The sequence below is a fragment of the Eriocheir sinensis genome, unplaced genomic scaffold (genome assembly GCF_024679095.1).
Source record: "Eriocheir sinensis breed Jianghai 21 unplaced genomic scaffold, ASM2467909v1 Scaffold379, whole genome shotgun sequence".
In the NCBI taxonomy this organism is placed as follows: domain Eukaryota; kingdom Metazoa; phylum Arthropoda; class Malacostraca; order Decapoda; family Varunidae; genus Eriocheir; species Eriocheir sinensis.
This window is the reverse complement of record NW_026111697.1, coordinates 1-13,197: the sequence shown is the minus strand read 5'-3', so window position 1 is coordinate 13,197 and position 13,197 is coordinate 1. Positions and strand designations below refer to the sequence as shown.

General features: G+C 45.2%; 2 long non-coding RNA genes across 2 annotated transcripts; one reads left to right on the top strand and one right to left on the bottom strand.

The window, feature by feature from the left end:
- Window positions 1-1,130: 1,130 nt before the first annotated feature.
- LOC126991986 (uncharacterized) lies at window positions 1,131-8,911 on the top strand. Its single transcript, XR_007746016.1, has 4 exons — window positions 1,131-1,170; window positions 4,463-4,642; window positions 7,161-7,267; window positions 8,702-8,911. It is a non-coding gene; the product is annotated as an uncharacterized LOC126991986 (long non-coding RNA).
- A 152-nt stretch (window positions 8,912-9,063) lies between these two features.
- On the bottom strand, window positions 9,064-12,596 carry LOC126991987 (uncharacterized). The gene is made up of 3 exons (XR_007746017.1): window positions 12,432-12,596; window positions 12,015-12,165; window positions 9,064-9,203 (listed from the first exon to the last, which is right to left on the bottom strand). It is a non-coding gene; the product is annotated as an uncharacterized LOC126991987 (long non-coding RNA).
- Between the last annotated feature and the right edge of the window lie 601 nt (window positions 12,597-13,197).

Here is a 13,197-nt window from a genome sequence, read left to right as displayed (position 1 = left end):
GAGAGAGAGAGAGAGAGAGAGAGAGAGAGAGAGAGAGAGAGAGAGAGAGAGAGAGAGAGAGAGAGAGAGAGAGAGAGTCCAATCTAAGACAAAAACAGCTTGATTAAAAGAAAAAAAGACCAAGTGAAATTTAAGATGAAAAAGAAAACATGAAAACCAACGCAAAATTAGAAAAAAAATGTAGGAAATAGAAGAATATTTGGAAGGGAAATCATTTGTGCTTCCTGCAAAGATCTGAGAAAGAACCTCAGAAAACTTTGCATCAGACAAAGAGGAAAGAATTAATTATATGGACCTTAGGGGGAAATATAACAAGATAAAAAGATAAATAACTCAAATTTAAAGGAAAAAGAGATTTATATGAAGGGCTAAATAAAATATACGAAAAATAATTACAAGAGAAAAGACTAATTCAGCACATCAACACACACACACACACACACACACACACACACACACACACACACACACACACACACACACACACACACACACACACACACACACACACACACACACACACACACACACACACTCTCTCTCTCTCTCTCTCTCTCTCTCTCTCTCTCTCTCTCTCTCAGAGATACGCACACACACACACACACACACACACACACACACACACGGCCCGGTAGCTCAGGGGTAGAGCGTCTGGCTCACAACCATAAGGACCGGGGTTCGATTCCCCGGCCGGTTTATGATAAGTTGGGTTTATCTTCTTTCACGTGTAGCCCCTGTTCACCTAGCAGTGAGTAGGTACGCGACGTCAGGCAAGGAGTTGTGACCTCGTTGTCACGGTGTGTTGTGTGTGAGTGGTCTCAGTCCTACCCAAAGATTGGTACTATGAGCTCTGTGCTCTTCCGTAGGGGAACGGCTGGCTGTCTCGAGAGAGACTCGCAGCAGACCAAGAGGTGAATTACACACACACACACACACACACATACAGACTACCACCTCCATTACTACTACTACTACTTAACTCTCTAACCACCTAACTAATTAACTATGAACGGATAAAAAGGGGAGGAAACAAGGGAATGGAGGGAGGGGGAGGAGGAGGAAGAGGAGAATGAAAGGAGGGAGGAAGAGGAGGAAGGGAGGGGGAGGAAAAAGAGAGAGGAAGAAGGACTGGCTATTTGCTATCTGGACGTAAAGAGAGGAGGAGGGAAGGTACGTGTGTGTGTGTGTGTGTGTGTGTGTGTGTGTGTTACCTGCGCTGATAGTCGTGTGAGGTAATTAAGATTTCAACACCTGTCAGTATGAAGTTAATGAACAGTGCAATGATCTTTTTAGTGGTTTGAGGTAAAATTGAATCACCTGTCAGTCTTTGTGTCATTAAGAACGTATTGGTTGGTTTAGGAGTCGTGTGAGGGAAGACGTAAGTAGTACCTGTCAGTAGTAAGTATTGGAACATTAAGGTATGGTGTAGTTTTGTGACCCTGGTGGCAGTTTGACTCCTCTGTACCGTGAACCTAAGGAAACACACATTTGACAAGGCTTTCCTAGGAGTTGTGGGCATTTCTAGGGGTAGTTTTGTGACCCTGGTGACAGTTTGACCCTTCCTCTGTACCGTGAACCTAAGAAAACAAACATTTGACAAGGTTTTCGTAGTAATTGTGAGCATTTCCAGGGGTAGTTGTGTGACCCTGGTGGTAGTTCGACCTCTCCTCTTTACCGTGAACCTGAAAACACATATTTGACAATGCTTTCCTAGGAGTAGTGGGCATTTCTAGGGGTAGTTTTGTGACCCTGGTGGTAGTGTGTCCCTTCCTCAATACCGCGATCCTAACAAAACACACATTTGACAAGGTTTTCGTAGTAGTTGTGAGTATTTCCAGCAGGGTAGTAATGTGACCCTGGTAACAGTTTGACCTTTCCTCTCTAACGTGAACCTAAGAAAACACACATTTGACAAGTTCTGGGCATTTCCAGGGGTATTTTTTTTTACCCTGGTGGTAGTTTGACCCTTCCTCTGTACCGTGAACATAAGAAAACACACATTTGACAAGGCTTTCCTAGGAGTTGTGGGCATTTCCAGGGGTAGTTTTGTGACCCTGGTGGTAGTTTGACCCTTCCTCTGTACCGTGAACCTAAGAAAACATACATTTGACAAGGCTTCCCTAGGAGTTGTGGGCATTTCCAGGGGTAGTTTTGTGACCCTGGTGGTAGCGTGACCCTTCCTCAGTATCGTGAACCTAACAAAACACACATTTGACAAGGCTTTCGTAGTAGTTGTGGGCATTTCCAGGGGTAGTTTTGTGACCCTAGTGGTAGTTCGACCCTTCCTCAGTACCGTGAACATAAGAAAAAACACATTTGACAAGGCTTTCGTAGTAGTTGTGGGCATTTCCAGGGGTAGTTTTGTGACCCTAGTGGTAGTTCGACCCTTCCTCAGTGCCGTGAACCTAACAAAACACACATTTGACAAGGCTTCTCTAGGAGTTGTGGGCATTTCCAGGGGAAGCTTTGTGACACTGGTGACAGTTTGACCCTTCCTCTGTACCGTGAACTTGAGAAAACACACATTTGACAAGGCTTTCGTAGTTGTTGTGAGCATTTCCAGAGGTAGTTTTGTGACCCTGGTGGTAGTTCGACCCTTCCTCAGTACCGTGAACCTAAGAAAACACACATTTGACAAGGCTTTCGTAGTAATTGTGAGCATTTCCAGGGGTAGTTTTGTGACCTTGGTGGTAGTTCGACCCTTCCTCAGTACCGTGAACCTAAGAAAACACACATTTGACAAGACTTTCCTAGGAGTTCTGGACATTTTCAGGGGTAGTTTTGTGACCCGGGTGGTACTGTGACCCTTCCTCAGTACCGTGAACCTAATAAAACACACATTTGAAGAGGCTTTCGTAATTGTGGGCATTTCCAGCAGGGTAGTTTTGTGACCCTGGTAACAGTTTGACTTTTCCTCTGTACCGTGAGCCTAGGAAAACACACATTTGACAAGTTATGGGCATCTCCAGGGGTAGTTTTGTGACCCTGGTGGTAGTTTGACCCTTCCTCTGTACCGTGAACATAAGAAAACACACATTTGACAAGGCTATCCTAGAAGTTGTTGGCATTTCCAGGGGTAGTTTTGTGACCCTGGTGGTAGTTTGACCCTTCCTCTGTACTGTGAACCTAAGAAAACATACATTTGACAAGGCTTCCCTAGGAGTTGTGGGCATTTTCAGGGGTAGTTTTGTGACCCTGGTGACAGTTTGACCCTTCCTCTGTACCGTGAACCAAAAAAACAATACACATTTGACAAGGCTTTCGTAGTAGTTCTGGGCATTTCCAGGGGTAGTTTTGTGACCTTGGTGGCAGTTCGACCCTTCCTCTGTACCGTGAACCTAAGAAAACATACATTTGACAAGGCTTTCATAGGCGTTTTGGGCATTTCCAGGGGTAGCTTTGTGACCCTGGTGGCAATTTGACCCCTCCTCTGTACCGTGAACCTAAGGAAGCATACATTTGACAAGACTTTCGGAGGGATTTTGGGCATTTCCAGGGGTAGTTTTGTGACCCTGGTGGCAGTTTGACTCCATCTCTGTACTGTGAACCAAAAAAAACACACATTTGACAAGGCTTTCCTAAGAGTTTCGGGCATTTCCAGGGGTAGTTTCGTGACCCTGGTGACAGTTTGACCTCTCCTCTTTACCGTGAACCTGAAAACACATATTTGGCAATGCTTTCCTAGGAGTAGTGGGCATTTCTAGGGGCTGTGTTTTGACCCTGGTGACAGTTTGACCCTTCCTCTCTACCGTGAACCAAAGAAAACACACATTTGCCAAGGCTTTCGAAGGAGTCATGGGCATTTCTAGGGTTAGTTTTGTGACCCTGGTGACAGCTTGACCCTTCCTCTGTACTGTGAGCCTAAAAAATCATTAAGGAAAACTCAACTGAGCGCCATTTTGGCCTTTGAAACTTGTTGACGGGAGGGTAAAATAGTTACACGTGGTTACCCTGTTCACTTCTATAGCCTGTGTGTAGGGGAGTGATCCAGAGGTGCGCGCGGCCTCAGTGCGCATCTCCGGGGTAATAATATATAGTAATTACCCTGTTCACTTGTATAGCCTGTGTGTAGGGGAGTGATCCAGAGGTGCGCGCGGCCTCACTGCGCATCTCCGGGGTAATAACATATAGTAATTACCCTGTTCACTTGTATAGCCTGTGTGTAGGGGAGTGATCCAGAGGTGCGCGCGGCCTCAGTGCGCATCTCCGGGGTGAAAACAGATTATACAGTGATTTATTGGTGTTGTGTTAGTGTTGTGGTTTGTCTCTCTCTCTCTCTCTCTCTCTCTCTCTCTCTCTCTCTCTCTCGCTCATATGATTGAGAGAGTGTGTATGTGTCACTCTCTCTCTACTACTACTACTACTACTACTACTACTACTACTACTACTACTACTACTACTACTACTACTACTACTACTACTACTACCACTATTACTACTACTACTACCACTACTATTACAGGTCATCGTGGAGAAGGCCCCTCAGGCTCGTATCGACAAGAAGTATTTGGTTCCTTTGCCAGTCGGTCAATTCTACTTCCTCATGCGCAAGAGAATTCCCCAGAGACCCGAGGATGCCCTCATCTTCTTCGTCAACATTGTGATTCCTCCCACCAGCGCCACCATGGGATCGCTCTACCAGGTATATTAGAGTGGTTGTTTGTTTGTTTGGGATTTCCTCTGAAGGAGTTGTAGATTCATCATTTCTCTTTCTTTTGGCTTGATCTGCATCCTTCTATCTTTATTCAATTATGACTTATTTTGACTTTTATCAGAACTTTTCTTGTCTTCCCTCTAGTCTTAACACCGTAGGCTCGTTTTACCAGGTATACGAGTGTGCTTTTTTGTTTGTTTGAGATTTTCTCTTATGACGTTGTTGATTGATCCTTTCTCTTACTTTTAGCGCTACCTGCATGTTCCTATCTTTATCCAATTGAGTAAGTCCCATTTTTATCAACATTTTTCATACACGTTTTTCAATTTCCGGGGTCGCTCTACCAGGTTCAAGGATGTTTTTCTCTGCTTTCTGTTTGTATGTTTGAGATTCGCTTTTGTGTATTTGTAGAGTATTTAATTGTCTTTCTTTTGACACTTATCTGTATGTTTCTATCTTTATCCAATTTTGAGTAATTTCCATTTTAATTGACATTTTTCATTCTTGTTTTTCAATTTCTGGTGTTGCTCTACCAGGGTCAAGGATGTTTTTTCTCTGCTTCCTGTTTGTTTGTTTGAGATTCGCTCTTGTGTATTTGTAGAGTATTTAATCTTCTTTCTTTTGACACTATCTGTGTTGTTCTATCTTTATCCAATTATGAGTTAGTTTGACTTTTCTCTCTCTCTCTCTCTCTCTCTCTCTCTCTCTCTCTCTCTCTCTCTCTCTCTCTCTCTCTCTCTCTCTCTCTCTCTATTAATTTTATTATATACCATGAAAATAACTATGCTGTCAGGAATTGGTATGCTCACTACACAAAGGAAATTGAATAAGATTTTAGGAGGCGAAGGATTACACTTACCACTCTCAAAGGTGACAAAATACTGGTGGAAGCTGTCCTTGTGTTGTTAGTTGTCCTTGTGTTGCTAGTTGTCCCTGTGTCGGTAGCCGTCCCCGTGTTGGTAGTCGTCTCTGTGTTGGTAGTCGTCCCTGTGTCGGTAGCCGTCCCTGTGTTGGTAGTCGTCCCTGTGTTGGTAGCTGTCCCTGTGTTGGTAGCCGTTCCTGTGTCGGTAGCCGTCCCTGTGTTGGTAGTCGTCCCTGTGTTGGTAGCTGTCCCTGTGTTGGTAGCCGTCCCTGTGTCGGTAGCCGTCCCTGTGTTGGTAATCGTCCCTGTTAAAATAGTCAATTCCTCATGTCAAAAAACTATCTTCCGAGCCAAAGTGTCTTCTGAGCGGTGATGCCAGATTGTCGTACTCAGGGCATCATAATTACCTGGTTTTGACCCTTAATTATTCCCCAAAGACATCTGCAATTGACGATTTTAATGATAACTATAAATTTTTCCAGCTATTGGGATGAAGGAGGCAGTTTTCAGGTTAGAAGTCGGCATATGTAAAAGGATTGAGTAGGACATTTTGTACTCCCGTTTGCACACTTAATAAGTTGCAAACGTGTCAGAGGGAGGTGTAGTACGTGGATGGTAATGACTAAGTTGCTTATAATATTTATTCTAACAGTAAAAGGAATCTACCTGAGCACATGAGTAAGTACAGAATCAACAAGTTAACGTCACTACTGATTGTCACACGCCCAAATGAAATCAACAATCTTCACGGCAGACACACTCGTAGCGACCAGTCACTAATGAAACACACATGTACGGTCGGTTACGTTTCACTACCAACAACACTGAATGTTCCTACTCAACATAACAAAGTTCCTAATACTCCAGAACGATCACATGCTACACAGTCACAAGAAATACGGCTTCTCCTAACAGAGTCTCGTAATTCTACTCACCAGTGTTGCCTCAAGTACAGTAACGGCCACAGCCCCAAAATAGGTTGACTGTTACTGAATTGGTGAATGCGACACTCCTGCTCCTTGCCGAGGAGCTCTTATATAGGGCCAGCGGCTACCATACAAATCGTCACCACCGTGTCGTTTTACATCACAACACGTCACAAAACGTCATGACAACGCCCACGTGAACAGTTCATGCCCGCCGGCCTTATACCCGTCCATAGGAGGACCCACGAGTGTTCCGCCTCCCGGCACTTCCTGCCTACGCGCTCACTCCCTGTCTATTCACACATCAGGTCATGGAGCCCTTGTTATTAGTAGTAGAATTTGCATCTATGAACTCCTGCTTGTAACCATTTCTCAGAACATGGTCCAAAGTGACCCTTCATGCGGTTAACTCGCATACTTAGCCGTGCTCCCCGTTGAGGGTCCAAAAGCCAGCCATCCCAGCCTAGTCCTGGTAGCGAAGGGTCACCTCTCACAAGGTCCACGACATCCCCAAATGATTTGGTTCCTCGTGTCTCAGGAGCTAGAAGCACTGCCAGTTACAGGTGTTGTAGGCGAGTGTTAGGAGCATCTTGTGTTAGAATATTGTGTTCCTAACTGTTGTCCTTGCAGAAATATTGGCACTTGAAGTTGACACACACACACACACACACACACACACACACACACACACACACTAACTCCGTGATGGTTCTTGCAGGGAAGGAACCGAGATGAGACCAGACTCAGCCCTCCAGTGAGCCCAGGAGACCACCGAGGGACACCCACGCACCTCATGGCATGGGGGAGGACGGATGGAGATGGTGGGTGAGTGAAGCAACCCACCCCCTGTGTATGCTCAGGCCCAAGGTTACGTCAGGTTAGGGGCTGCCTTAAAAACAGGTCCTTTCTCTCACTGATTCTCTCCAGGTTTCCTCCGTTTTTCCCTTCTTTCCTCCTCTCTTCTTCCTTTCCTCCTATGCCAAAAAAATAGCTTAATCTTTCCTCTTCCTCCTCCTGTCTTCTTCTTCTTCCTCCTCCTCTTCGTTTCCCAGTTATCTCGACTTTTATCAAGGTCTGTGTATTTCTCCGGCGTAATTTTGGTGGTTTCGTTTATTTCCTCCTCCAAGCTCAACTCCATTTTTCTCATTTTTCCTTCCTCTCTTCCTCCTTTCCTCCTATACCAAAAAACTGCTTAATCTTTCCTCTTCCTCCTCTTGTCTTCCTCTTTTTCCTCCTCCTCTTCGTTTCTCTTTAATCTCCACTTTTATCAAGATTTGTGTATTTCTCCGGCGCAGTTTTGGTGGTTTTGTTCATTTCCTCCTCCAAGTTCAAGTCCATTTTTCTCCTCTTTCCTCCACCTCTTCCTCCTTTCCTCCTATGCCAAAAAATAGCTTAATCTTTCCTCTTCCTCCTCCCATCTTCCTTTTCCTCCTCATCCTTTTCATTTCAGTTATCTCTATTTTTTTATCAAGGTCTGTGTATTTCTGGCATAATTTTGGTGGTTTCATTCATTTCCTCCTCCAAGTTCAAGTCCATTTTCCTCCATTTTCCACCTCTTCCTCCTTTTCCTCCTCCTCCTTTTCATTCCTCTCCTATCTCCACTTTTATAAAAGGTCTGTGTATTTCTCCAGCGTAATTTTAGTGGTTTCGTTCATTTCCTCCTCCAAGTTCAACTCCATTTCTCTCCTTTTTCCTTCCTCTCTTCCTCCTTTCCTCCTATGCCAAAAAATAGCTTAATCTTTCCTCTTCCTCCTCATTTTCGTTTCTTTGTAATCTCCACTTTTATCAAGGTCTGTGTCTTTGTAAACTTTGCAGAATGGACGAAAAAAACACCAGAAATTGCTTGTATATTTATTGAGCAAACTGACACTTCTTGCAGAGAGAGAGAGAGAGAGAGAGAGAGAGTCTGGGGGCATGTGTCTGTGGGGTTGTCACACTGTGGGGGAGACACCCTGTGGGGCCAGGGAGCTGAGAGAGAGAGAGAGAGAGAGAGAGAGAGAGAGAGAGAGAGAGAGAGAGAGAGAGAGATCCCTTATGTGTCTAGGGGGCATGTGTCTGTAGGGGTTGTCAACACACTGTGGGGGGACACCCTGTTGGCCCTGGGAGCTGAGAGAGAGAGAGAGAGAGAGAGAGAGAGAGAGAGAGAGAGAGAGAGAGAGAGAGAGAGAGAGAGAGAGAGAGAGAGAGAGAGAGAGAGAGAGAGAGAGAGAGAGACACAGACACACATTCTTGGCACTAAACTCTGCCAGACTCTTGCAGGGAGGGAGACAGAGACGAGACCACTGAGCCGAAGGAACCAGTCAGGCCTTCAAGATGCTGCCTGGATGCTGGGGGAGACCAGACGAGACGAGTCCTGTTGGGGAGAAGATGGAGGGAGATTAATTGAAGGGCAGAGATGAGAGAGAGATGGAACTAACTCTCTCTCCCTGTATTTTTATAAAGAGAAGACTAATAAAGTTTGGAAATATATATTACAATGGATATATTTAAACCTACTCTTCTTCTTCTTCCTTGTCTCTTTCCTCTGTCCACCAGTGAGCTATTGTATTCTTCTCTTCCCTTCCCTTCCCTTCCCTTCTCTTCTCTTCCCCTCCCCTCCCAAGATGCCGCCTGGATGTTGGGGGAATAGAGAGAGAGGGAGAGAGGATGAGATGGAACACACTCTCTCTCTCTTCTTTTCAATGGGAGAGAGAGAGAGTTCCAGCTTCCAGTCCCTTGCTGAGCTGAGTGACCAGACAGCACCAGCCAGTCAGCCATAGCCCTGAAAAGATTTATGGTGGTTAGGTCCCGGTAGATTGTGGTGGAATGGTAGAAATCGTGGTTGAATGTCAGGTCTTGGGTTGAAATTTTGGGGTTACAGAGTTGAAAAAGTTTTGAACAAGTTGAGTTTTTGGGTTGAACTTGTGATGACTGATGGTTGAATTGTGGAAAAAACTGGCAGAGGGATGTTGGGCGAATATTGTGTAGTGGTTAGACCCTGGTAGATTGTGGTAGACTGGTAGAAATCATGGTTGAAAGAGACAATAGTAACTTACCAAATATCAGCAACTTCCTGTCCCAGCTTCCATCAGTTGCACGATCAGTAATAATAATAATAATAATAATAATAATAATAATAATAATAATAATAATAATAATAATAATAATAATAATAATAATAATAATAATAAAAGTATATAAAATTAACCTGTATTTTCTCATTCCTGAGAGAGAGAGAGAGAGAGAGAGAGAGAGAGAGAGAGAGAGAGAGTTACCTCCACATCTGAAAAGGAAAAATCTATAATCTTCCTTCCTCTTCCTCTTCACACACACACACACACACACACACAAAAAAAAAAAAAAATGTTACACCCCAAAGTTATGACCGCAGCAGCAGCAGCAGCAGTCAGAGGCTGAATTATAGTCACAAGTTAAAGTGTGTGTCGTGCCAAGTCCCTGCTGGTGAGCCTGGTTCAGACCCTCACACCAACCACCTCCCAGGGCCAAAACGGAGGTGGGTTGAGTTCTAATGTGTGTTTCCTTAGGTTCACGGTACAGAGGAAGGGTCACACACTTAACCCGGGAAATGCCCACAACTCCTAGGAAAGCCTGGTCAAATGTGTGTTTCTTTAGGTTCACAGTACAGAGGAAGGGTCACACTACCACCAGGGTCACACACCTAATCCGGGAAATGCCCACAACTCCTAGGGAAGCCTGGTCAAAAGTGTGTTTCCTTAGGTTCATGATACAGAGGAAGGGTCAAACTACCACCAGGGTCACACAACTACCCTGGGAAATGCCCACAAATCCTAGGGAAAGCCTTGCCAAATATGTGCTTCTTTAGGTTCACGGTACAAAGGAAGGATCACACTACCACCAGGGTCACACAACTACCCTGGGAAATGCCCACAACTCCTAGGAAAGCCTGGTCAAATGTGTGTTTCCTTAGGTTCACGGTACAGAGGAAGAGTCACACTACCACCAGGGTCACACAACTACCCTGGGAAATGCCCACAACTCCTAGGAAAGCCTGGTCAAATGTGTGTTTCCTTAGGTTCACGGTACAGAGGAAGGGTCACACTACCACCAGGGTCACACAACTACTCTGGGAAATGCCCACAACTCCTAGGAAAGCCTGGTCATATGTGTGCTTCCTTAGGATCACGGTACAGAGGAAGGGTCACACTACCACCAGGGTCACAAACTACCCAGGAAATGCCCACAACTCCTAGGAAAGCCTTGTCAAATGTGTGTTTTCTTAGGTTCACAGTACAGAGGAAGGGTCACAAAACTACCCCTGGAAATGCCCACAACTCCTAGGAAAGCCTGGTCATATGTGTGTTTTTTTAGGTTCACAGTACAGAGGAAGGGTCACAGAACTACCCCTGGAAATGCCCACAACTCCTAGGAAAGCCTTGTCAAATGTGTGTTTTCTTAGGTTCACAGTACAGAGGAAGGGTCACAAAACTACCCCTGGAAATGCCCATAACTCCTAGGAAAGCCTGGTCATATGTGTGTTTCTTTAGGTTCACAGTACAGAGGAAGGGTCACAAAACTACCTCTGGAAATGCCCACAACTCCTAGGAAAGCCTGGTCATATGTGTGTTTCTTTAGGTTCACAGTACACAGGAAGGGTCACAAAACTACCCCTGGAAATGCTCATAACTCCTAGGAAAGCCTGGTCATATGTGTGTTTCTTTAGCTTCACAGTACAGAGGAAGGGTCACAAACTACCCCTGGAAATGCCCACAACTCCTAGGAAAGCCTGGTCATATGTGTGTTTCTTTACGTTCACAGTACAGAGGAAGGGTCACAAAACTACCCCTGGAAATGCCCACAACTCCTAGGAAAGCCTTGTCAAATGTGTGTTTTCTTAGGTTCACAGTAAAGAGGAAGGGTCACAAAACTACCCCTGGAAACGCCCACAACTTCTAGGAAAGCCTTGTCAAATGTGTGTTTTCTTAGGTTCTCAGTACAGAGGAAGGGTCACAAAACTACCCCTGGAAATGCCCATAACTCCTAGGAGAGCCTGGTCATATGTGTGTTTCTTTAGGTTCACAGTACAGAGGAAGGGTCACAAAACTATCCCTGGAAATGCCCACAACTCCTAGGAAAGCCTGGTCATATGTATGTTTCTTTAGGTTCACAGTACAGAGGAAGGGTCACAAAACTACCCCTGGAAATGCCCACAACTTCTAGGAAAGCCTGGTCAAATGTGTGTTTTCTTAGGTTCACAGTACAGAGTAAAGGTCACAAAGCTACCCCTGGAAATGCCCACAACTCCTAGAAAAGTCTGGTCAAATGTGTGTGGCGGTCGAAATGTGGGCCGAGAGAGAGAGAGAGAGAGAGAGAGAGAGAGAGAGAGAGAGAGAGAGAGAGAGAATGTTCCATACTAGACTCGGAGCAGAGTGAGGATGACTCATTTTCTCGCCGGCAACACACGCCTCAGTGAATAAGCTACCCGAGTAATACGTTCACCTGGATCACAGTCTGTTCACCCCAGGACGGCAATGAGTCAGTATTTTTTTTTTTTTTTTACAGCTAAGGAGACAGTTCCAGGGCATAAAAAAAATAAAAAAAGCCCGCTACTTACTGCTTCTGAATAGAGGTCAAAGGTTTGGCGCACGAGGTCACATGTTGCCTCCTGCCCGGGGTCGCCTCAGAGCACGCTGCATCCTGCTTAACAGATCGTCGGCGGCACATATTAACCAGGCGGTGGTGGATCATGTTTCTTAATGGTCCCTCTGAGCGAGAAAAATTAGAAAAAATCAGCCCTCACACAAACCATTTCATAATATATATCAAAGCATTTGTGATCAGTTTATGCATCATCTATTTTGGGAGGTATAATTATATCATGGCACAAATTTGACCCGTCGCTGCTGCCGAGTTAATATGCTTGCTTGTATGAGATCACTTGAACACAATGCATGCTTTGGTGAGGTCTGAACTAGGTTGTGATACACACACACACACACACACACACACACACACACACACACACACACACATAATGTCCACCAAGTCGACAATGTCCCTCTTCATCTCCTCGGCCTGGTGCTTTTTCTCCTGAGCAGCCTCGTCAAGGCAGCGCAGCGTCACCCCTCGGCAATCCAGCCTCTCCCTGCTTTCTCCGGTCATCAGCTGGTATTTCTTCCACTGTTCCTCTGGGAGTGCCTGTGGGAGGGGGGTAAAGAGGGTACATTCATCACCCCATACAGGTTATAACTATTTGCATCGGGGAAAAAAAAGCCTGGAAAATTCTGCATAGCCCCTTGACTGTGGATTTCCTATAAGAAGACCTCACCATGTTATAGGAAAGGCACAAAAGGTGTCTGCTACAATTCAATGAAGAAAAATGGAAAGTCCTGCACCTTGGGAGGGGATGTCCAGCACACCAATACCACATGGGAAACACTCCACTATCCACCACAGAGGCAGAGAAAGACCTGGGATTGTATGTAACCAGGCTACCAGTGAAGGGATATCCAGCACACCAATACCACATGGGAAACACTCCACTATCCACCACAGAGGCAGAGAAAGACCTGGGAGTGTATGTAATCAGGTTACCAGTGAAGGGATATCCAGCACACCAATACCACATGGGAAACACTCCACTATCCACCACAGAGGCAGAGAAAGACCTGGGACTATACGTTACCAGGCTACTAGTGAAAGCCAAATCCGTGCCAATCGCAGCGGACGGGTTAAAAATTAAGTAAAAACTGACTCGGGGCAAAGTTGGAATATGATAAACTTATTAAAAACATACA